The 24,614-nt window shown below is 44.5% G+C and overlaps 2 long non-coding RNA genes across 2 annotated transcripts; both read right to left on the reverse strand.

Moving 5' to 3' along the window:
- Positions 1-2,023: 2,023 nt before the first annotated feature.
- Positions 2,024-12,240, reverse strand: LOC135237687 (uncharacterized). The gene is made up of 3 exons (XR_010324893.1): positions 9,441-12,240; positions 7,658-9,335; positions 2,024-2,726 (listed from the first exon to the last, which is right to left on the reverse strand). It is a non-coding gene; the product is annotated as an uncharacterized LOC135237687 (long non-coding RNA).
- A 1,885-nt stretch (positions 12,241-14,125) lies between these two features.
- LOC135237686 (uncharacterized) lies at positions 14,126-17,658 on the reverse strand. The gene is made up of 2 exons (XR_010324892.1): positions 17,344-17,658; positions 14,126-17,061 (listed from the first exon to the last, which is right to left on the reverse strand). It is a non-coding gene; the product is annotated as an uncharacterized LOC135237686 (long non-coding RNA).
- Positions 17,659-24,614: the final 6,956 nt, after the last annotated feature.

The raw sequence follows: 24,614 nt of genomic DNA on the forward strand, positions 1-24,614 counted from the left end.
AACAGGAAGTCAAATGACGGGGTGAAATGGCCCGCTATTGTGAACCTCCACAATACGTGGTTCGGATAGTTTATTGATTATACAGTTTTTTGTATTTTTTTTTTTTGTCATTTATTCTTTGCTTACGGAAGGAATAGCAGTGCGTTTGTTCATCTGAAAACGTTGATGACTACCCACCACTGGGCTGAGACTGGACAGGGCGTGTTGCTCAATGTGTTTAGTCCATGACGTAATAAGAAAAGTTGAGTCACACAGTTGAGCCAGTATGGCCATTTTAGAATTCAGACTTCCTCTTGAGATGCTGGAATGCACTGTATGTTGAAAGTTACGATAACTGGGGGGGGGGGGGGTAAATAACTGCATTCAAACACATGGTGACACTCATTTGCAAACACAATGAGCGTGGGTACACCGGTGTAATCACAGGTGTGAATCGTCCAGTGTCAAGAAAAAAAAAACTTGCAACCACTTTTTGGCATTGTTTCTTTAAAAGGATTACACTTTTTTTTTAAGTCTTAATCCAGTGCTGTGTTCTGTAAGTCTCTCATACCTGGAGAAGTAAAAGAAGTTAAAAATCCAGACTAAATGCGACTAAACTGAAATGTTATTATTAGTCATTTTCAGACACTCATATTTTACACAGCTTCCATTATTTTTCTATAATCCATTTACACAGCTGGATATTTACTGAAGCAACTCAGATGAACCTTTTTCAAAATTCTAATTCTGTGTTCTAAAACCCCAGTGCTTTCAATCACCAGCAGTGATTGTTACATCAGCATTAGAATGTTCAGTTTAGAACATTCTAATCTTGTATTTGAAATCTCACACCTTAAAGGGCTAAGTTTGTTCAAGAGTACAACAGTAGTTTCACTTCGGGAAATCAATCTCACAACACTTGAGGTTCAAGCCTACTTCCCGTAGCATTGTAATACACTACTGGCCCAAATACAGCAGTGTAGTATGATGGGTAAGGAGTTTGTCTTGTAACCTTAAGGTCACTAGTTCGAGTCCCTGGTAGGACACTGCTGTTGTACCCTTGAGCAAGGTACTTAACCTGCACGCTATGTAAATAAGTTGTGTAAGTCGTTCTGGATACGAGTGTCTGCTAAATGGCTGTAATATAATTGTGTGACACCAATCGTATGAAAGCCCACTGGATTTTGTGAAGGACGATTCAGATGTGGGTTGTTAAATTAGTCTTACTCAAGCAATATAATACTTCTTGCTGTCTGTTGGTCCTTATACTGAGTATGCCACCTAGTGGTTGTTTTGAGTGACCACAAAATAAAACAAAATTTTTCATTAGGCATCTACTGTAGCAGACACACTTCTCGCAACAACTTACACAGGCTAGTTTTACTTCACAGCTGAACATTTACTGAAGTTGTTCGGGTTAAGTACCTTGCTGAAAGGTCAGAATGACAGTGCCCCACGTGGGACTCAAACCTGCAAGCTATAAGACCAGCTCCATAAATATTATGCTACACTGGGATTGACCTTACCAAGCAGCTTCAGATATCCAGGTTGACAATGCAAATGGTGTCAGCACATGTGATGTGTTGAGCACGTGACGTGGTAGATAGATATTTCATTAGGATCATGAAGGGGTCAGCTAGATTCCACAAACATGTTGCGTGATGCATTCTGTGATTTTTTTCTAGGTGTAGGCACAGTACTAAGCTAATGTGCTGACATTTTTTCCATACAAACAGGCCCCAGTAATTCCAGTTTGTTCATAGAGGTTTTAGCTTGCCAGCCAATTCAATGTTGAGGTGAAGACCAGAAATGCCATTTTTTTAGATTTTCACTTGCTCCTGCTTGTAGTTGGATTACCAATTTGTAAAATTATTTTTTTTTTAAAGTAGAACTGGTATGTGTCCGTAAAATATGAAGCGGTGTGGTGTGCTAGGCATGTGACTGCTTGCATTCGCTAAAATGCTCGAACCGCTTTTGGTTGAAAGCTGCAAACCAGTCCCTTAGTCTTAACCCCCAATTAAAGCAAAACACTGAAACACTGATGTACGTTTAGAAAACGTCTTTATTTCAGAGTTTATTTTGTGAGCACGGTGGCAACCACCCCTGAAAATCCCCCCCCCAGGCCAGTTTTACCTCAATATCACCGTTCCTCAGCGGAGACCCCCGGGGTGGCCGCCAGAGAGGGGGGCTGGAGCCGCCTCGCGTTTCGCGCTGGGTGTCGACTTTCCTCCTACATTGTAACCGATTTCAAATGGTGCTAGAAACAGGAACAGACTCTGAACACCAGAAGAAATCGGTCAGCCTTGGTGAGAGGAGAAACGGAAAGGCGGTAGGGCGGGGCGTGGCGTGGCGCCTGTAGGAATGTCCCAAAGGCTACCTTCCACAGGTCCGTCAGGCAAAGGATCTGCTGCCTCATCTCACCTGTTCCAGCAAACTGCCCTCAGGGCATCATTATTGCTGCAGAATATTACTGAGCTGCAGGCAAAATTAAGTCTCAATACACCCCGCCCCCCCCAAAAAAGATGGTTGAGCTTCCTCTTGACCAAGAACTAAGGTGGCTTCTTGTGCGTTGTACTTCCTGCCCCAGAAACACTGATTTCAAATGGTGCTAGATAAATGATATATGACACTCTAAGCCACCACCTGAAACCAGTTTCCTGGGGAAGACCAGCCTACTCGCCGTCCAATCACACGTCTTCTTACACGTCGCCGTGGGAGAGTGAATTTGAGTGACAGCTCCGGGCGCACTGCAACAAAACATAGGGTCTCGTTAGCCAGTGCTTCCTTGTGCTCAGATATCAAACGCAGTGCAGATTCACAACATCTTTTATGAGTTAAAACTAACAGCAACCCTGCTCCCTCGTTTCCTCAATGGTGCTGATCTCAGCATTGATCACATACAGCTGGTCACAGCACTGATCTCACTGCTGATCAGAGAGATGATCGCAACACTGATCTCACTGCTGATCAGAGAGATGATCGCAACACTGATCTCACTGCTGATCAGAGCACTGATCTCACCACTGATCACAGAGCTGATCACAGCACTGATCTCACCACTGATCACAGCACTGATCTCAACACTGATCACAGAGAGCTGATCACAGCACTGATCTCAACACTGATCACAGAGAGCTGATCACAGCACTGATCTCACTGCTGAAACCTAGTCTCTGGACGGCCACGGTATCTGAAGATGCTCCTTCCGGCCAGCCACTTACCCAGCAGATGCTAATACTCATTCTCTCGTTACGAGCCAATTTAGCTTCAAAGCTTTGCCAGTTCTGAGAGAGTAAGCACTTCTAATGAGAATTGAAATACAGCTAGAACACCTTCTGGGTTTCAGCCTACCAACGTAGGGAATTTTTTATTTTTTAAAACACGAGCTCATTAGCACATATAAGTGAGCTGCACGGAAGTTCTAACAATTGCATTACCGATAGTCATTTTTCAAAATTTATTTAACTACCTCCGATGAGTGTTAAAATTGCAAGCGCTCATAGTCACAAGATGGGTTTGGAATGTTCACATGTGTCTCAATAGAATCTAAATAACATTTGACTGATTACTCTGATAGTGTTCTACAGTTTAACACTGTCACAGCTCACACTGCACTTCCCGCACGCATCCCATCGCCTTTCAGAACAGGATTAGCAATCGAAGTCGGCGAAAGAACTTCGAAACTAAGAATAGCGGTTACACCAGAGTCCCGCAACCTGATTCGCAGGAGACAAAAAAATGAGTCGTCAAGCTAAAGAGTTCCGGCTTGGAACCGAATTAGAAAGAGGTAAGGGCCGGTTCATGTGAATATAAGCACTTCCTGAGAACAGTGCGTAACGCGGTGTGCAAAGTTCCAAGTCCACGAAGGGCTGAGAGGCAGATAAGAGCTCCAGCTCTGTCCGGGATTTAACAGGAATGCAGAGCAGTGGGCTGAGAACATGAAGTGTGTGTGCAAGCATTCTGGGCACTCAATTTTGGACAAACTGCTGTCTGGTAAAAGAGAGAAGATAACTGCAATAACCTTCCAGTCTAGACATTAAGAAAGGCATTTAGTTGTCTTCCTAAGACAAGGTTTGTTTTTATTTGTCTTTTTCACAATTGAAAATAAGATGTTATTACCACTGGACTAATGTAGGCACTCATGCACAACTGTGACTCCAAAACTTTCAAAGTTCAAAAGGGCAATGTTCTCTACCAGTATGTGATGATGTCTTAATGGTCTCATTACTATTCTTATCACTGACTGATGTGATGATGTGGTTTTTTAAATTTATTTTTACACAGACAGTTGTCAATGCATGGAACAGCTTTCCAGTAGAAGCAAAAGGAAGCCAAGTTAGATAGTCACCATACAGGAGGCTAAATCGCAAACCTAGAAAGGCCTTTTCTCCCCATTAATGATTCTTTTACTTTTCTGCTCTTGAGTACTGCAATATATTATTTTTGTTCTCTAAAGCAAAACATACAGTATGTTATATACCTAGAGTATTTAATTGTAATAGCATATTAACACCTTACAAGGTAATTATTCTTAAACTACTCATCCTGGCCATTATGTACAGATCAGCTGCTTCAGTCTCTGGACAGCTGACTCAGCCGATTGTATCAGCTTCCTGTGTCATTTTAGGCAGCTAAATCAGTTCCGTTTTTCAGCTCGCTCGTTTCTTAAATGAAGAAGTTCTGGCAGCAAAGATGACCGCAGTACGTATTATTTTTGGTTTCTCTAAAAAAAAAAAAAACAGTCGTTCACCCATCACCACTCCCTCAGCATCCCTCAGGCTTCATACTCTGTTCAAATCGATATTAGAACACTTTGAAGAGTAGGTTCATTGGAATGTTTTTTTTTTGTTCAAATTCTAAGTCAGTGTTCTAGAACTCCATTGCTTTCAATCACCAGTAGTGACTGTGACATCAGCATAAGAATGTTCAGTTAAGAAAATTCTAATTACATGTGATCTCGCACCACAAAGGGTTAAGTTTCTCCTTATGAGCCATGAATCTTATTCATACAGTGCCTTTCAAACGAGAGGACAAAAATGCAGAAGAACGTTTTTTTTGTTGTTGTTGTAATGTTTTTCATTGCACGAGAATAGCGGCTGTATTAACAGATGGACAAAGTGTAGTCTGAATGAAGTTATGTATAATAAGTAATAATCAGTCGTTTGTAGTTAGTATTTCCAACTAGTGCTTGAAATTAACAAATTAACTAATTTTTTTCTGGGGAAGAAAAAAAACAAAGAACAGCAAGTACACCATGTCCAACAGTACATGGGTTTAATTCCCTTATAAAAACAGCCAATGGGGATGTTAGCGGATGTGGGAGTGCGCTTGACATTCCCGCCGTAAAATTCCACGGAAACAGGGAGGAGAACGCAGAAAGGAGATTACTGGCCCGTGCAAAGATTTGGCCCCGCCCTCCCTGTCTAATTCAATTTTTTGCTCTCAGCTCTGAGGTGCTGGAGGCGAAGGAAAGCGCACGCATGTGGTTGTGCGCGCATACTTTCGCAGTGATGGGCCCTCTCTCTTCCGTCTCCCGTTTCAACGTTGGCTAATCGTGCGATCTGCGTGCCCAGCTATCGAGATCATGTCCAAGGCGAGGGTGTGGCTACAGGTTACAACCTAACTACAACACCTTTAGACTCTCAATAAATCAGAGACGTAGTAAGAATCTTACTGTTCATGGACAACAACAAAAAATTCTGAATTAAGGCATGGGTATCAAGTTTGGGTAACACTTCAAGTATTTACTTTACTCTGCTCTATTGTACTTTCCTATACTTCACTTTACTTTATCTTACTTTACTGGCATTTAGCAGACATTCTGATCCAGAGTGAATTACAGTGCAAGTATAAGAGCAACGGTAAGGGACTGAAATGTAGTAATTCCCTTGAGGGGAGAGTATAGTCCCAAGATAGAGAGAGAGAGCAGGTGGACACACCAAGGAATTATAAATCAGGCCTATTTGGTCCATTTATCTGGGTGATCTCAACTTGGATAGGGCCAACCTGAGAAATCCAATTCAGCAGGTTATTCACCTGCTCAGCCGATGAAATCTCCCGTTCTCTTTACATAAGGGATGGGTCGGTAATGAGCACAGCTCCACGAAATGACGCAGCTCAAGAGCTCATACACAATTACCAAAGTTTACAGTAGCCACATACCATGGCAGGTATACTGTATATAAGGCCAGCTGTACCAAGCTGGCCAGACATGTTATTAGCAAGTAAGTGTGTGCTAATCTTTGGTAGGTCCAACTAGACACTAGCCCTGGGGTTAAACTTAAACATAACTTTGTGTTCAATCAGTTAGTACATTAATGATAAAATGGGAGGCTGCCTATAATTTTTCTTTCCCCCCAAAGAATAAGCATTAGTGATTTCTAAGGTCACACAGAGTTCACTTAGGCGCATTTTTGTGTTGCGGGTGCAGTTTTTTTACTGAGTGCATTCGAAAGGCTGCCTTAGGCTCTGATCTGCAATGGCGTATAACGTCTCCTCAACGCGCGTCAGAATCCGTTCAGCCTTTCGTTCAGTTAGCGCCACCTGCCCTACTGCGTCACCTCCAGAGGGCGATTCAGACCCGAGATGCCAGCGAGGCGGTTTTGGCCGTTTCGAACGGAGCGGGCGCCACGTCGGAGCGGCGCGCCACGCTTTCATCTCCCCCGACCGCGGAAGGAAAAGGCCGCCGTTTGCTTTCATCCGCCCTTGTTTTATTTGGAGCGCTGTCCGAAATGCGATGGCAAGGCTCTCCTTTTCTTTGAAAGGAAAAGGGGACAGCGGCCTGACATTAAAGCACATGCTTGGAGAAAAGAGATTTCTTTTTTTTTTTTTTTTAAGGTGTGAGGTCACAAATATGTGATTAGAATGTTCTTAACTGAACATTCTAATGCTGATGTAACAATCCCTGCTGGTAATTCAAAGCAAAGGAGTTCTAGAACACTGACTTGTAATTTTGAAAAAAAAAAAAAAAACATTCCAAAACTACTCTCCAAAGGGTTAATTATCTTGTTTAGCAAATCTCAAACAAACATCTTCTCAGCAAGGAATGATGTTTTCACATTTTTAAAAATTTTAAACTTGATTCTAAGGTACATACTCTACATACAACATCAGCTCTTCTGATTGGTTCATGTTGTATGTATTGCTGGGCGACAGCAAATGGCAACTCTACTTATACCGAGGTTCCTGAAGCCTTACTCTTGACTCATCTCTGCTCTCTGAGCACCTTGGAATTTTTCAAGTGCAGTTTTAATTACCGCGTAAACAGCACAATCTGCAGGATTATCTCCCCACCCACTTCACCTCCGGTGCGGGCATTCAACTCATAACGTAATCGGGACATTAAACAATATATTCAGATATATTTTCTATATTCAGAATCAGATCATGGGTCAAATGATCAGATACAGTCAGGCAGTGAGTCAGTAACTGCCGGAGTGAGATGTGCAGGTGATGGGACGGCAGCGTCACCATCTTAAAACGTTTTATTTTGTGACCCAGAACACCGGCAGTTCAAGCTTATCGCCGTCCTCGCATACTTTACTGTATGAAGGCCACTCTGTCAGACAACTCCCCTCTCCAACCCCGTACAAGATAATTAAGGTGTTCTCACTGTGTGTGGCAGAGAGGAGATTCACTTGGTGGGGGGAGGGGGAGGGGGGGCACAGCGTGTGACTACCTTAACAGGGGGGTCGCTCGCCGCCTCCTTCGCCGCGCGGCGTGGACGCGGACGCCTCTCCCGCCGGGTCTGCTGCCAAGGCCCGTCGGCTTCTGCTTCGGTCCGCAAACGCCGAGCCCAGCGCGGAATCCTGCAGCGGCCGTCAATCACACCCTGTGGATGACATCACAGCCTCCGGGGCAGAGAACATTCCACTGCGCACGCAAGCCACTCGGTGTTTTCCCTGGCCGTTATTAATTTACTTTTTGGTTCGGGGGGGGTTGGGGGGTTTTTTGGGGGGGGGGGCCCTTCCTATCCTAACCACTGACCGCTAGCAGTTCAAAACCACCCCGGTGCGCTTTGAGGCCCTGTAGCTAATTTTAAACCCAAAAACAGAACTTCCCAACCGTGACGCACAAAAAGACAGAACTTCGGTTAACACTTGACACCACAGACCGTCAACAGGCAGAGAGTCATATCAACCAAAAAGTCTGACCTGTTAATCCCAGCTGATAAACAGTCCTGCCACCACAAGACCTTCTATCAATACTTCTTCTTCTTATAGGAGTCAGTGGTTTTATTCAGTCATACCAGGTTCATTTAGCATTTATTTGGTATGCATTTAGTTAGTGTCTCTTGCCCATTGTGGCTTGAAAAACAAGAGTCAACGCTAAGCATTATTATAAGAAACAATGCTGCAAGACATACTGTTACATGTAAGTGTCATAATGAAGCAGAAACTTTATTTTAATATTGTATAGGAGCTTCAACTTTAATTACAAGTACCAGTAGTACCAGTGGCTGAAGATGAACACATTTCCTAATGCCTTTATAAGCGCTAGATATGGCTACAGTCTTTCTAATAAGTACACATTAACATTATGCCCAGCTTATAATAACTGGCATAAGAGTATGAAGCGTTCAGTGATAAACAATATGATGCGAGTGACATAGTATCACAGTTACTATAAGCTGGTTATAAGATATGTATGATTGTGACAAAGGCAGCGGTGTGTTATGTAGCATTTATGAAAACTACGAAACTCACTTCAGGTAAAGTTTTACCTTTCATTTTCACAGCTGCTTTCATACTACTACACTGTTACGCTGTCTATAACTGCCTCCAGTTTCAAAAGAAGATCTGAATAATCGGGTCTTCAAACAACCAAAATCACTACGGCACAGCAAGTCACAGGCTGTCCTGAATGAGAATCGTCTCTGCATTGACACGCAGTGAAACTGTCCGCTCCAGCCAATCAAACACGACAACAACACCTCTCGGGCCAATCAGGCGCCATCGTTCTGGAGGTAAAAGTGCCAGTCTCTTGGGCCCTCACCACCTCCCCCCTAGTCCAATGGGGGAGGAGCTCTGACATTCTATTGGGCAATGCGGCTGCTTCAAAGTCAGCTGCATGGGAGTTGGCATTCCGCCAGGAGTGTCACCAAGCGAGCGAGGTAAACAGCCAGCCTTCCCCCCCAATCTAGCGCCCTGACATTTAGGCCCCTTGTGACACCTCCTGGGGAAGACCCTTTACAGATCCCCCGTACGGTCAAAGAGAGAAAGAGGAAGAGGGTCAGAGTCAGTCTCACTGCCATGTTTCACTCGAAGAAGGAAGAAAACAAACAAAAAAAAACAAAAAAAAAACACTGCGTCACTCGCGCTATTTCAGTTCTGTTTCCATTACGTAGCAAAAAATCCCTAAGAGACAAAGAGAGAAAGGCAAGGTGTTATCGGTCAAGCAGAGTGGGTCCTCCCCCCCGTCCCAAAACCCCCCACACCCCCCCTCCCTTCCCCCCTTCCCACCCTCAGCCCCCTCCACCCGCCCCGGGACAGACAGGTGCAGGAAGTCGCTCCGATTCCACCGAAGTCCGCGATCAGCACCTCACTGCAGCAGTGACCTGCCGGCCGCCTCGTCTGGCTCTTTAAAAGTTGCCCCGATAGCAGACGGCCAGCGACGGCACAAGCTCCTGCGTTAAAAGGAAAAAGCACTGTTATCACTTACCACGGAAGGGCCACAATGCGTCCGAAAGGGAGAGGATGGACTCAAACAAAGCGAACACAAAGATTACGTGCTTGTATACTTTGTTTATATGTGCGCAGATTAGTTACGTGCTTCGTTTCCTATCCGTCTGTTATGTACACACGTCTACGTCTAGGTATTATTCTCTGCCCAAAATATAATTTCTCCTTTCATTACCTCTGTCTCATAAATAGAATGCTCCACTATCCAGTTATGTCCTACGTTTCTCTCAGCTAATATCTCCCCGATGTTCGTTTGTCGCGGTTTTGTAAGAGCCTTTTCTCCGTCGACCCGGCCTCGCACAACGCCTCGGACTGGAGAGCGAGGCACGTCGCGTCTTCGCTGTCCATGTTAGCGCTCCGCCAACGTTTTCTTTTTCCCGCACGGGGCAAAACAACGGCACGGGGACGCGGAGAGAGGACCGAGGAAACGGACCTAATGAGACGGAAGAAAAGATCTGGAAGGGGGGGGGGGGGCGGGAAAGGCCGATTTTGAAGCTGCGTCTTCGGTTCAGGTAAGAATGCCACCGCGCGCTGGACTCCTGATGAGAGAGCTGCCGCTTTGCTAACAATGTGGGGGGGGGGGAAAAAAAAAATGACGTAGCTGCTAATCCGAAATCTTTCCTCCCCACCCACCTCGCCCACTTCACTTCATGTTTTCCCATCTCGGGAGCAGCGCCCTGCTCGATAAAGACATCAAAAAAAAGTAAAAAATTCTCAAAGAAAGACGGACACACCCCCCTTTATAAACAAACACACTCGCGCACACACACACGCACACACACACACGGATACCCACACATGCGCGTACACGCTCGCAAGCTCTCCCACGGTGTGACGCAGCATTTAATTCTCCGGCTGTGCTGCTGGTATTGCAGCCTCACGCAACTGCAGCTCCCTCCTCTCCAACAACAACTCTGCCGGTCAGCGAACACCGCAGCCAGACATCCAGCTGGAGTCTCGCTACCAAAACCCGCGTCTCAGCTCCTCTTTCTGTTGCTGTTGTCCACCCAGCCCCTGTCCCTCTCTCTCTCTCTCTCTTTCTCTCTCTCTCTTCCCTGTCTTCTCCCCCTCTCCCTCTCCCTCTCCCTCTCTCTCTCCCCTGCCTTCTCCCCCTCTCCCTCTCTCTTTCTCTCTCTCTCTCTCCCCCGTCTTCTCTCCCTCTCTCTCTCTCTCTCTCTCTCTCGCTCCCTCTCCGCCTGCTTTCTCTCCCTCTCTCTCTCTCTCTTTCCCCCGTCTTCTCTTCCTCTTTTCCTCTCTTCCTCTCTCTCTCTGCCTGCCTTCTCTCCCTCTCTCGCTCAGTCGCATTCAGTTTCTCACGGAGAGCTGCGCGGACTGAGCCTCAGTCACCTGACTACCCACTGGTTTTAAAGGCACACCGTCCACTTTAGAAACCAAAACAAAACAAAACAAAACAAAACCTGGGCGAAGGAGAAGGGAGTGGCAAGCGCTGCCCTGGTGCCCGGTCTCCTCCGCACAGTCCCTCTGGTGCCCACCCCTAGGGGGCGCTACCCCTGCGCCATCAACCTAGTGGTGGCCGAGGGGCCTCACAACGCTGATTAGAGCACGGTAGGGTTTTAACCCTTCATAAGGTAGGCATAAGATCACAAATACGCTACTAGAATATTCCCAACTGAACATTCTAATGCTGATGTCACAATCACTGCTGGGGACCGAAAGCAATCGAGTTCTAAGTTCTAAGAACTTTTTTTTGCGAGGAAAGAAACATTCCAAAAAAAAAAAACCTGCTCTTCTCAAAGAGACAATAAAATGACGCAGAGAGACGCAGAACAGCAGGCAGTGAGCTCTGTTTCTCAGCCCCTAAGATTTGACGTGACCGTGGATTTGAATCTTCATGTGATGCGGTGGTGGATGGAGGTGGACACCCTGACCGTAGAGCCACTGAAACACAGAACCTCATGGCATCGTAAACTTTCTGCTTGTTTTTGTTGCTTGAATCCAAAGCACACACACACACACACAAAGAATGCTGAGGTTCAAGACCAGAAAAAGATTTTGACAGCTCTGGGTTTTTTTCACGGTAAATGTTCCGGCGAACTCCTGTGTGAGAAGCAGAAGAATCCTCCAGGAGACCGTGTTTGTTTTCCACCTTTTCACAGTCGCTGACTCGCGATCACTGGTAACTCTACCCTTCAGCCCTTTCTTGCCAATTGAGAAATTCAGCTGAAACAGAACTGCACCTCCGGCAGGACAACCGAGCGGAGCGGCATCAGATTTTTAACGCAGGCGCACGAGAGGGTCAGTGTTCCTTTGCCTTTACAAGATTTAGACTCGAGTCCAGATTTAGAATCATTCTGAAAATGACCGTGCAAAATTTTGTCAAGTACTTAGGGACATTTGCACAAGCCACATGGTAAATTGAACTATTCTTGCCTCGATCCAACATAACGTCCTGCCAACTGTGGAGGCTCAAAACAAGCGGTGTTGACTTGGCTTCGGGGCAACCGCTTCTCATACAAAAATCTGGTATAACCACAAATGTCCGACCAACCACACACCACATTTTCCACTTGAGTGACATTTGGTACCTTGCAAGACCAAGTCAGATAAACCAGTTTTAGGCATGACATTACATTACATTACATTATAGGCATTTAGCTGACGCTCTTATCCAGAGCGACTTACAACAGTGACCACGCGGCGCACGGTTTTTGAACTGCACACAAAGGGCTCGGATTCTTCTCTGATTCAAGTGTCAAACAGAGATTTTAAGTCCCTGCTTGGGAATGTCCCCGCCTTTTTTTCCCCTCTTCAAATTTGTCAAAAATGTACAAATTCCTATTTTTTGGGAGAGTAGTATACTTAATGTATGATATCTAAGAAGGAAAAGAAGGGGAAAAAAATATTCTATGATGCATTTCATGACTGCTTTCCGCTTGTAAGACATAAATTAGTTCCCTGAGGAGGCTATACATAGCTATTTTATACATAGCTCATTTCTGGGGAACAGGCCGACTGAATATTAGCCAGCGCGCTGCTTGCGGGCCTGAGAGAGCAGATTTAATGAAGCCTCACGGATCTGACGTTCCAAATGTGACACTGGTCCAATGACCCGAAGTTGGCGAGGCAGTATTTTTATTCTGAATATGTTCTACTGATCAATAAAAAAACAAGAGACCTCTCAGAATATTAGGCAGACCATACACGGAGCAGCAAGAACAAAGTCAAAGTAAACGTGGAAGGATTTAAAAACCTCTGGGATTTAAGTAAATGTCGTTTTCGCGTGAGCCGTTTCATTTCAGGAGATCCTTCCCATCCTGTCTCGCTGCTGCTGCTGCTGCAGCGTCGTTCGTGGCCCGTGCATGTTCTGGACAAGCACAGGAAAGCCAGGGCGTACCGGAGACACAGAAGGGAAGGAGGGGACAGCTCGAGGACCGGAGGAACTGGGGAGACAGACTCCTCACGCAGGGGTGGGGCAGAACGTCGGAGCGAGGGGGAGGGGCCAGGCGACAGAGGCAGGATGACGCATAAGCCTCTTACAGATTACAGGCCCTAATTTAAGCAGAGGGAGCCTGGTAGTGTCGACGAGCTGAAGAAGCTTGGGTAGCAATGGAAGGGTTGCAGGTTCAAGTCCCGGGTCGGGAACCTTGCTGTCCGTCATACTGTGGTATTGAGGTAGTTTGCTGAACTTTTCCAGCAAAGGTTTTTAGCTTCTCCAAACTGATGTTTTTTGGCTGCATACGTCACCCAAGCCCCAGGAAATAATCAGAAGCCGTCATTATTAAAAGATAGCATTGGATCACGTGATGTGATGAGCATGAGCTAGCAGAGTGATGCCGTTCTCTCTGTACAGGCTAGCAGAGTGATGCTACTCTCTCTGTACAGGCTAGCAGAGTCAGGCCGCTCTCTCTGTACAGGCTAGCAGGCTAGCAGAGTCAGACCGCTCTCTCTGTACAGGCTAGCAGAGTGAGGCTGCTCTCTCTGTACAGGCTAGCAGAATCAGGCCACTCTCTCTGTACAGGCTAGCAGGCTAGCAGAGTCAGGCCGCTCTCTCTGTACAGGCTAGCAGGCTAGCAGAGTCAGACCGCTCTCTCTGTACAGGCTAGCAGAGTCAGGCTATTGTTTTCTCTTTCAGTCCTGTTTATCTCAGGCTGTTTCACTACGAGCTGAAAGCTGGGACTACCCCCACCGGAATAGCGATCTGAAGAACGTGTTGCCCCCCCACAGGAGCGGCAGTTGGGGAAATTATCGATGAAAGAATCGGCTTTCTCCCCTTGCTCCGTCTCACTTGGCCCACGAGGCAACGTAAGGAATCCAAACAGATCTAAGCAGGCGTTCCTGCAGCGCAAGGCAGTACAAGAAGAATATCGACAGGACCGTGGCGGGTGATACTGGCAGAAACAGGACCCAGTCACTACGTATTCTCGTGCCCAAACTCCAGCAGTATCAGCGAGGCTGATGGGAGTCGAAGTCCACGGTTAGAGGCCTTTTTTGCACTTGGAATCTGAGCACTGTCTATATGGTTGCCTATATGGTCAGTTAGTCCAGCAGTTTCACTACCAGCTTAACCGGCTTTTACCAGCTTTGTCCAGCCACAGACCAGCTATGACCAGCTAGAAGTGTCGAAAAAACACATCTTAAAGCAGCTTAGAGCCCCCGGTGGAATTAGCTGGAAGTTTCAGCCGGGTTGTGCATGTATACATGTATTCTGTGACAAGTGGTGTATGCGACACTCTTCGTTTTTTTCCTCCTGGCTCTTTATTTTGTCACCTAGCAGACAGAGGGCGTTAATTTTAGCAGTGTCAGCTCTCCGCTGTATTTCGCATCCTAAATCTTAAATCTCCTCATCGGGGGGTGGGGGGTGGGGGCGAGTCGGGCACGTCCTTTTACAGTACACACAAACGTCCGCCATTTTCTCCAGCGTGCTCATAAGAACGAACCAGCCACAGCCGCGCACACGTCCGTGTTCAAGAAGCACAGGCGGTATTCTTCAGCGCGGTACAGGGGTGCTGCTGATTCGGGCAGCTCCCTCTTCAGAGCCCCGCAGCCACTAGGGAAAGCGCTATCTTGCCGGTGCCCACTGTGGCCATCAGCCGCAAAGGGGTGACATGCAGTTCCCGAAATGCATCGCCCAGGGAACGCCCAGGCTCCCACGGTTAGGGGTCCCCATCACTCTCCAGGGACCACTGCCGGGAGATCGGGCACCCCCAGCAGGCTGCGTGCCAAAAAAGCCGCGTACGAAAGGTCCTCCTCTGACTCAGCTCTACACGAGCGCGGCCGTGGGCCGCAGTGTGAAGAGAAGCAGCTGGCGACACCCGCGTGTTTCAGAGCAGAGACGCCGGACGTCTTCTCTCTCCCGAATCGGCAGTAGAGACTGCGCACGAACGCGGCTCGCTAGTTCATTGGCTATTCCAAATTGGGGTGGGAACTGGACATATTTAGCCCCACGTTGGGGGAATAAAAAGTATGGAGGCATTGCTTTTCTGTACACGAGCAGCCTCACAAGAACACGTGATGAGAATGTTTCTAACGCTATGAGCATTCTACTGCTTTCGTAACAATCAGTGCCAAGGAGTTCTAGAGCACTGACTGACAATCAATTTTCAAAAGAACATTCCAAAAAAACGCGGTCTTTAAAGGGTTAAGCAGCTTCTGCGGTGTTCAAAGCACACACCCGCACGCTTACAGTCCGACCGCTGCCTGTCCCTGACGACTGCTTGCCGTCATACTGATGTTCAGCAACTGTGTTTATATCGCTGTGTGAGCCGATTATAGAAGGGAGAGCACGCACTGCTGAGCAATTATCTTACTCTTTCAAGCCTCTCAAGAGCGTGTATTTTGCCTTGAACTCACAAGACAAAGTATGTACGTTTGTCCACGTGCACGTATGTATGTGGACATGCACATCTTCCCCTCCTGTGTTTGTCGTTAGTCATTTTCACGGCTGATTTTTCTTACTTTTGGGATTATTATTGTCACAACAGATCCCCCCAGCGCTCAGGCTGCTGATCGGAAGGCACGGTGCGTCTGCGTATGCGTCTGTGTATGCGCATGCATTCGCAGTCCATCGGGAGCAGATGCGACGCCTGTCGTTTCTGTTTTCCCAAATGCAACCGCCCCCTGCCCCCCCCCCCCCCAGCCCACCCTGAAGACTAACGTCATAACAGGTGTGTCGAGCTGCCATTGTTAAAAAGGTCACTGGGTAGGATTGATTTCATTCTCCCGAAAAAGCTCAATTACTGTGGAGGCGGAGGCAATGTCCAAACAACCAACCAGCCTAGTGCGGCTGATTTCAGGAAACCTGTTTTACAGATATGTTCGGTGTGGGTGCGATGGGTGTGACTATTTCCTCCTTTCTAGATAGGTTAGATGAGAGAGTGGTTTCATGCTGGCTTATTTTGTACATCCAGGTATAACTTTTTAAGCTATGATAGTTGGATACGGACTGCATTCAGCATTGCATGTTGAAATCATGTTTTAATTGCTGCGTTATATTTCGCTATACATCGGTTTCGAATAAAATGATGAAAACGCATTCTCCCGGTAGCAGGTTAATACCTTCACAAACAGTGCAGATGTGTGAGGTTACAAAAGTATCGGATGACCAGGAGCGCAATAGCGACATCAAGCGTTCAGAGAGTGAACTGCATGTTTCAGGTTTGTTTACGTCTCTAAAAAGTGCGCATTAGATTAACCTTGTCTTCACAATTGTATTCTTCTGGTGCTTTCCATCCGTAAAGCCCCCATTATAATCGCTAGATTAAATGACACAAAATGTTATTTAAAGTAACATACATAAAATTCAACAACGGATGATATTTGCTTGTTGAAGCTTGCATTATTGTGGTGTTGTAGGGGGAAAAATTATATGTCGTTTTATAAATAAACATTTGAGTTTTAGGGTTCGACTGTAAATGCGTGGAAAGCATTCTATAATAATAGCGATACAGCAACATCATAGTACTTAAAAATAGCCATATAACTGTATGCGCCAACGTAAACATTTACTATTCATTTAGTGTGCCTAATTTACTAAACAACTTGTTTTTTCCCCCCCTGTAACCAATCACCGTGTGTTAATGTATAACTTTACTGAAAGGCCATGTGAAGGCGCGCTCCCAATATAAACTGCGTAACATCCTCTCTCCCGCACTAGGATTATCTCCGCTCAAACTCTCCCTCGCGCAGCCTACCATTTCATTCGCTTCCACTCTACTCCACTCACCGCTTCTTTCGTCCTTTCGGTTTGTTCATCAGTAATGCCCATGTTTTGTCGGGTTATCCTTTTTTTCGCCGGAAGGCGTGATTTTTGCGCAGTTACCAGCATCCTACGCAGGTAGAATTCGTTCTGACTCCATCCGTTCCTCACTGCGCTTGTCGCAATAGCCCTCGCTCTGACGCAGTAGTATATTTTCACGCTTAGCATGCGTATTGGTCTCAAAAGCTATTCAATATAAGACCAACAACAAGTTAACGACATCGTGACAAACGCATAATATCACATATCAAATATATATTTATGAATGGTATTTAAGGCTATACGAATGCTATTATAATCAAAAGTTGTGAAAGCTTGTATCAATGTAACATAAGTTTTTTTTTTTCTTAATATTTGCAAATATGTTCCTGAAGTAAATGCCATGTATTCTTAATTTTCTTTACCAGTCTTATAAATAACTAAGCGGAAATTTGGAATTAGTTATAATAAATAATGTAAAACCCTTACTTGGACTGTAGTAATACGAGTATGCTGTTCCACATCTTCCTGCGTCGGGCCACAGCTTCCGTCAAAAGGCTGGTTTGCTCAGCTGGACTATGTTGTTTCGTTTCCTCCAACCGCTTCCCATTATTTACAATCTTGAAGCGCTCACCCTCTGCCTTCCTACAATATTCCCATCGATCTTTCCACAGAGCAACCTGCGAGCCCCTCCCCTGACACTCCCCCGATTTCTGATTGGTCAACCCGCGGCGAGTTCTGTCTCTGGCGTCAGAATCACATGCGGCGACGCATGTTTACAAACATTGGATAAGATCACGTGGTGCTGGGAACCATTTTACCGTAAACTGCTGCACTTTCTGGAACATTACTTCCGCTTACAGCATTGCGTTGGCAGGAATAAAGAAAAACATCACTTGTTAGCCAAAGAGCTATGCAACAGGGACAAACTGTTTCAGCCTTTAGTAAAGCAGATTTTGAAGTCGAGTCTTTAGATACACTTTGCACATACAAATTCCTGCGGATTTAGAAAATAGTGACATACAAAAAATAGTCTAAATAAATAAATAAATAGATAAATAAATAAATAAATAAACTGCATAGATAGTGATAATATGTATGCACAGGATTTTATGTCAGAAATATGCAGAAGGCAGAGCTCATGCAGTCATAGTTAATGCAATGTTGCAGTGTATATGGTTGAAAAAATGTATACAAGCCACATACACTATGCTGTATGAGTCATGGTTATGCACCATCTTTGATTTGCTGCGTTGTTGCAGTCGTACCCTGGAGCAAGGTACTCTAATTAGGGAAATATCCAGCTGCAGAAATAGATTGTGTGTAAAAATATAAACTCTGCGGGTCGCTCTCAGTACAACCACATATAAAGCAAAACGGGACATTCAGAATCAAATGCAAAACAGCACATCACAATGACAAACAAAATGGCAAATGTCTAACAAGCAAAAAGACAAATCCGTCTGAAATAGCTTTTTGCTAGTGGTTGTGTATGCATACTGTATATCCATAACTTCACAGCAGACAACACAGGAATACGATGTGGCTATAACCTAAATAATGTTGTTTAAGGTGAATGCCTGACCTCTGCACATTGTTAGATAAGTTGCCTTGTACTAATGGTTGCATTACCTGGGGTCTATTGAGACTGATTTCATATTAAATCACAATGTGAATGAAATATGATTTAAGGTTTTGGTGTGCATGGGATATATGTTTTAAGTGCAAAGATGCCACCACATTCAACATACAAGTAAGTTTAACAAATAAATGCTCAGATTTCATGACTGTGGTGGAGTTCAGTGACCAATAATCAATGAAATTGGCTTCGTAAAAATATATCAAGAAAAAATAGCATGTAAAAAAAATTTTTTTGGGAGGGGGTAAAATGTTAATTGAAGGCCATGGACAACCTTCATTTTTACTTTTCACGAGCACCCAGGTCTATGCCACTGATTGGCTGATGCAGCTGGGAGGCACGTCCAGCATTTTTAATGCATGGTCCCATTCATGCTGAGATATCATTTGTTTAATCGACGACTGAGCCACGCCTGTGTGGTACCGGTTGATTTACCCTGGATCTGGACTGCATGGGGAAAAAAAAGATTAGGTGAGCTCTATTAGGGGCTCCTGATTGGTGGGTGATATAGCGGATGGGCAGAGTTTTAATTCAATTTGAACCGGGCCTTTCTGGCTGGAGGCTGCATACTAGGGGTATAAATGTTTCCGATCGACGTACAGGGCCGTGAAAAAGTATTTGCACCCTTGCTGATTTCCTCTATTGTTGCATATTTTGTCACACCGAAAGGTTTCAGATCTTTAGACAAAATGTTCAGACAAAGGGAGCCTGAGTAAACTCAAAACACATTTTTGGCTGGACCGCAACGGCGGGGCCAGCCCTACAAATGCGAATGTCTGTGACTGAGTGATGAAGTTACACCATTGGTCGGCCGAGTTATGAAGCCACACCATTGGTCGGCCGGTCCAGCCATATACTAGGTTTTGACCTGGTCTTGTTTAAAAATTCATATTTTATTTATTTAATGAAAAAAGTTATCAAACACCCATATCACCCATGTGAAAAAGTAATTACCCCTTTAACTTAACTAGTTGCACCACCATTGGCAGCAATAACTGCAACCAAACACCACTTCCTATAATTAGATATCAATCTTTTACATCATTGTGGAGGAATTTTAGCCCACTTTTCTTTGCAGGACAGTTTTAATTCAGACAAACTGGTGGATGTTTGGGAATGAACTGCTTGTTTCTGGTCCTGCCACAGCATCTCTATTGAGTTAAGTCAGGATTTTGACTAGGCCTCTCAAACTGTAATTTTGTATCTTTTCAGCCATTCAGATGTGGACTTGCTTTTGCGTTTTGGAACATTGTCTTGCTGCATAACCCAGTTAGGCTTCAGCTTCAGCTCATAGACAGCTGACTGTACATTCTCCTCAAGAATTTTCTGGTACAGAGCAGAAAATTATCCTTCAATAATGGCAAGTCGTCCAGGTCCTGAGGCAGCAGATCATCCCCACACCATCATACTACCTAACCATTTTTGACTGTTGGCACAACGTTCTTATTTGTGAAATGCTGTATTTGCTATATGCCAGACATAAAGGGACCTGTGTCATCCAAAACATTGCACCTTTGTCTCATCTGTCCAAAAGGCTTGGGGGTCATCCAAGTTGGTTGTTTGTGTACATTGTAACAAGATTGTGTTAGCTGGATCGTATATATATATATATATATATATATATATATATATATATGTATATATATATCGGATCACTTTAGATCGTATTTTAGCAAAATTTGTGATATTACAAAATATCAAATCATTGCCTCACGTATCCAGATTGTATCCTGTCATGGTGAAGCCTGAGGTTTGCACCCCTGATTCACAACCTGCCCACTCTAATGCAGCAGTGACCAGCGATGGTCACATCCTTCCCGGTCTCTCTCTCGTCACATGGCTGGGAGGGTACCAGGCATCCGTAAACAAGCGCCCATTTTCTCTCCGGCTGATTGGTTTGAGGATTTTGTGCCAACTTCTGCTCTTAATTATTAATTCTCTCAGCAATATCTTCATCTGACATTTGTATATACGCACCAGCTACAGCCACAGGCTGCATGTATATATCCTAAAGATTTTACTGTGCTCGAGTGCGGGAGTGAACCAGCGTAGTTTATAGAGCTGTCAGAAAAACAAAGCTAAGGTAATTGGTCGGAACAAAAACTAGCAGTAGACCGATCCCCCTCAGGACCAGAGTTGTGCGCTGCTGATTTAAGCGATTGATTGCAAATGGCTGATTTATACTCAGGGTGGAGTTAGTGTTTCAGCTGGAATTGCCAAGCCTCGGTTTGGGAGAGCTGCAGGGCAAGCTGGCGTTTGTTTCTACCTCATAGTTAGCAACCAGTTACCAATTAGCAATTAGACGCAAGAAACTAACTGATGTACAAGCTGCTTTGGAGTATTGTATTGCTTTAGACCAGGGATTTCAAACTCAAATCCCGGAGGACCACCGAGTCTGCTGGTTTTTTGATGGACAAGATACATTGGGCCTCATTCACAAAACCTCTTATATTATTAGTACTTTTCTGTTCCTAATTTGTTCCTAAAAATGTTCCTACGAAAATCCAATATGGGATTCAAGACATGCGCACACAGATCTTTGTTTTTGTGCGTATCCCAGGTGTATGAGATGATGAATGTTGACTGTTTGTAAATTTTATGCACAATCCTGTTCATGTGCTTAGCATAAGGAAACAGCCACGAACAAGTACAGATAAGAAAAAAAGTGGTACAGATAAAAAAATAAAAATAAAACATTCTTACACACAGTTTTCAAATGCGATCGTATGCATGTTTCGTGAATGAGGCCCCAATAACTTTGTAATCGCCTACTTCAATTTATCAATTGCATGTGGGCAATCCGTTCATGGAACATCTGGCCTTAATTACTCAATTAGCCCCAAAATTTACACCATCTGACATTTTAGCTACATTTCTTGATAAACACACAAATGTTCGCCAAAACGTCTTGCTATATAAACTGTTTTAGTGAGAGATAATCTGAGGGAGCCAATGTTGGTGTACACAGAAATCTATACTGTAGTCACAACTATCTTTGGGTCACACTCCAGCCCAGTAGGTGGCGGTAATGCACAAATATCAGTTTAACACCCCCCAAAACTGCTAAGGAAGAGTAGGTGTGGGCCACAGATTGCCTTCATCATTCCCTACAAACCAAATCCTGCTGGTCATAAAGACTCTGTTTGGTCAGCTGCATGATCAACATCCCAAGATATAAGAAAAGTTTGTAATGGATAATTTATATGGGCAAATTAAAAAAAACGTATCCCTATTCAGCTATCAGCCATATTACACGGTAATGGTTTGAATAAAATATTACTCATGGAAAGTTTACTTCTGTCACAACTTGTATGGTTGATAAGGATTCATTTGCGCTTTCAGAATTCAAATTTTGTTCTTGCTTCTTGGTTTCCCCACCATTTACAAAAAATGGTCAGGATACATTTGGTCATGGCCTAAAAACTTCCAGGTTATATTACGCAAGTGGCGGGAATAACTGCAATATAATAAATACCACAAACACAAGGTCAGCCAAAGAAAAAATATCAAAATGCAGCCAAGGGGTTTTTTTTATGAACAAAAATAACCCAAAACGATTAGTCACAGTAGATGACTAACAGCCAGTCAGAAGAAAAGAAACTGAACGAGGAGGAAATTCAGGCCTCCCCACAATGGGAAGGCGGACCCGAAATATCCCCAACCAGCCTACGGACAAAACGTAGAGGAAAATCTACTAAAGAGACTGTTTTTTAAAAAAGATTCCCAAATAAATAATAAAATAAAATGGCTGGTCATCAGCAGCAGACTCATGGCAAAACCAGCTAACACAAACGGTGGAGGGGTGAATTTATAGGCTTCAGAAGGCCAGGTGATGGAGGTTTCTCAATAATCGCAGGCGTGGATCGTACCTAATCAGCGCAGGTGAGGATCGTTCCCAATCAGCAGAAGAATGGAAAAAGACACGAACTAACTCATGCACAACACTTAAATGGGAAAAATAAATGGGATAATAATAAAATAAATAAAAGAAATGGGAGCACAACATCGCACCTTTATGGAAGCCACACCTTTCTTTAGTCATATACATTTAGAGAAAAATAAAATGTCCCAAATGAAACGTTAGTTTCTATTTCCTGTTTGATGAAGCAGTAACCCAGATCCTGCACTAGAGGGCGATATTAAGCTGAGGAAGGGCCCTCCGTTTTTTTTTTCAGTGGGAATTTACGAGTTTATAAATCTGATGTGTTCTTCATGTTTAACATTTGAAAACACTGTTGAGGTGGATATTAAATACCAAAATTTGGGGTTTGTGAGCAGAAGGGAACGTGTGGCCTGTACATCTATGAGTGTGTGTGTGTGTGTGTGTTGTGTGTGCGTACGCATTTCTAGTATGTGTGCATGTCTGTCTGTGTGTGTGTGTGTGTGTGTGTGTGTGTGTGTGTGCTTGTGTTTGAGTGGCTGCATGTGCAGAAGTGTGTGTGTATTTGTGTGTGAGTATGCATGTGTTCTTATGTGCATGAGTGTCAATGTGTGTGTGTGTGTGCATGTGTATTTGTGTGTGTGTATGTGTGTATGACTGTTTGTGTGTGCATGTGAGCGTGCGTACATGTGCGTGTGTGTCTGTGTGCATGTGATTGGTCATACTGTCAGAGGTGGGGTCGAGGGGGGGGGGTAGCTCTCACACCTGCTGTTGAGTGAACTGTTTTTTATGGATGACGCCGGCTGGGGGGGGGGGGGGGTTTGGGGGGGGCGGAGCTCTTTGGGCTCAGACAGACCCGCCCCTCAGCCCTGGATATACTTACCCTGCCCGTCTGAGTCCGGCTGCGCTGGACCGCATGGTGTGAGCTGGTTTAGGCCCCCACAGCCAGTGCACATTTCACACCTTCATTAATCCCCACTGGCTCACTCCCCGCTGATAAAACTTTATTGGCTGTGACTGATTCTGTCACGGACAGATGAGTCAGGTGTTTCTACTATTATGTCACAGTTACATTCGGATTATGTTCCAGCCACAGTTCACTGTTCCCTTCTCCCTACTCTTATGTATAAGTGATTTGCAACCAACTAGTGAATATGGCCACTTTATTTAGGATTTTGTTTAATTTGTCAAATTATTTATGGGCCCCCTAAAATGGGGGGACTGTGTATGAAAAAGGGTTGTAATTTCTACACGGATCACCTGATATGGATGTAAATTCCCTGAAATTTGCATTTTAACCTCATATTCACTGTTTCACGTCTAATCCAATTTTCTGGAGCACAGAGCCAAAACAACAAAAAATTGTGTCAATGTCCGAATACTACTGCACTGCATACATGTATAAATATAATGGAGTTACTTCTCACAATCCTTCCAGTCAACCATTAGACACTCAATTTAATGCATGTCAAGGAATGTCCTCAGCACCTAGAAACCTTTCAATACATTTTACAGTCCTAGATCTTCACTGGATTTCTCCCATTATGGAAATCAAGGCAGGATATCCCATATATTAGTAAGGAATATTAATGAGGACACCCATCGTGTTTCTGTGTGGCATTTCATTTACATCTGGGCATTTAAGCAGATGCTATTATCAAGATTATAATCTTTAACACAGGCTTATGAAGCTGGATATTTTATTGAAGCAGTCCCCACTTCCGAGTACTCACAGACATCATTGTCACAGCTCTGCAGAAGCTTATAACCTATGAGAACATCAAGCAGATTATCAGGTCCCCGTGCTAAATTTTGACTAAAGTCTGTCTCGGAATTTGACGACTGAAAATAAAACTAAAAGTGCGGAGGCTTGCAGTTACTTAATGCCTAACTCATTAAGCGGGTGAGATCAGTTAGTTTTCCAGTACTTTAATAATTGTTTTGTTTTTAATTGTTTGTATTGTATTGTTTGTATTGCACTGTATTATTTTTAATATCTTCCTGCCCAGGGACCGCAGATGTAAATTAGCTATATAGCGAACTCTACGGTTGTGTTGTGCAAATAAACAAATAAAACTAAAAATAAAAATACTGAACGATAGCACACAGAGCTCTTATTGGCGTGCTGTGCTTCAGCTGCAGTAGATCAGGGCCGCCCAGCCCCGTTCCTGGAGGTCTACCGTCCTGTAGGTCTTCATTTCAGCCCTAATTTGGCTCCCCTGATTCTACTAATTAGCAGCT

This window comes from Anguilla rostrata, chromosome 13, assembly GCF_018555375.3.
Source record: "Anguilla rostrata isolate EN2019 chromosome 13, ASM1855537v3, whole genome shotgun sequence".
Classification (NCBI taxonomy): Eukaryota; Metazoa; Chordata; class Actinopteri; order Anguilliformes; family Anguillidae; genus Anguilla; species Anguilla rostrata.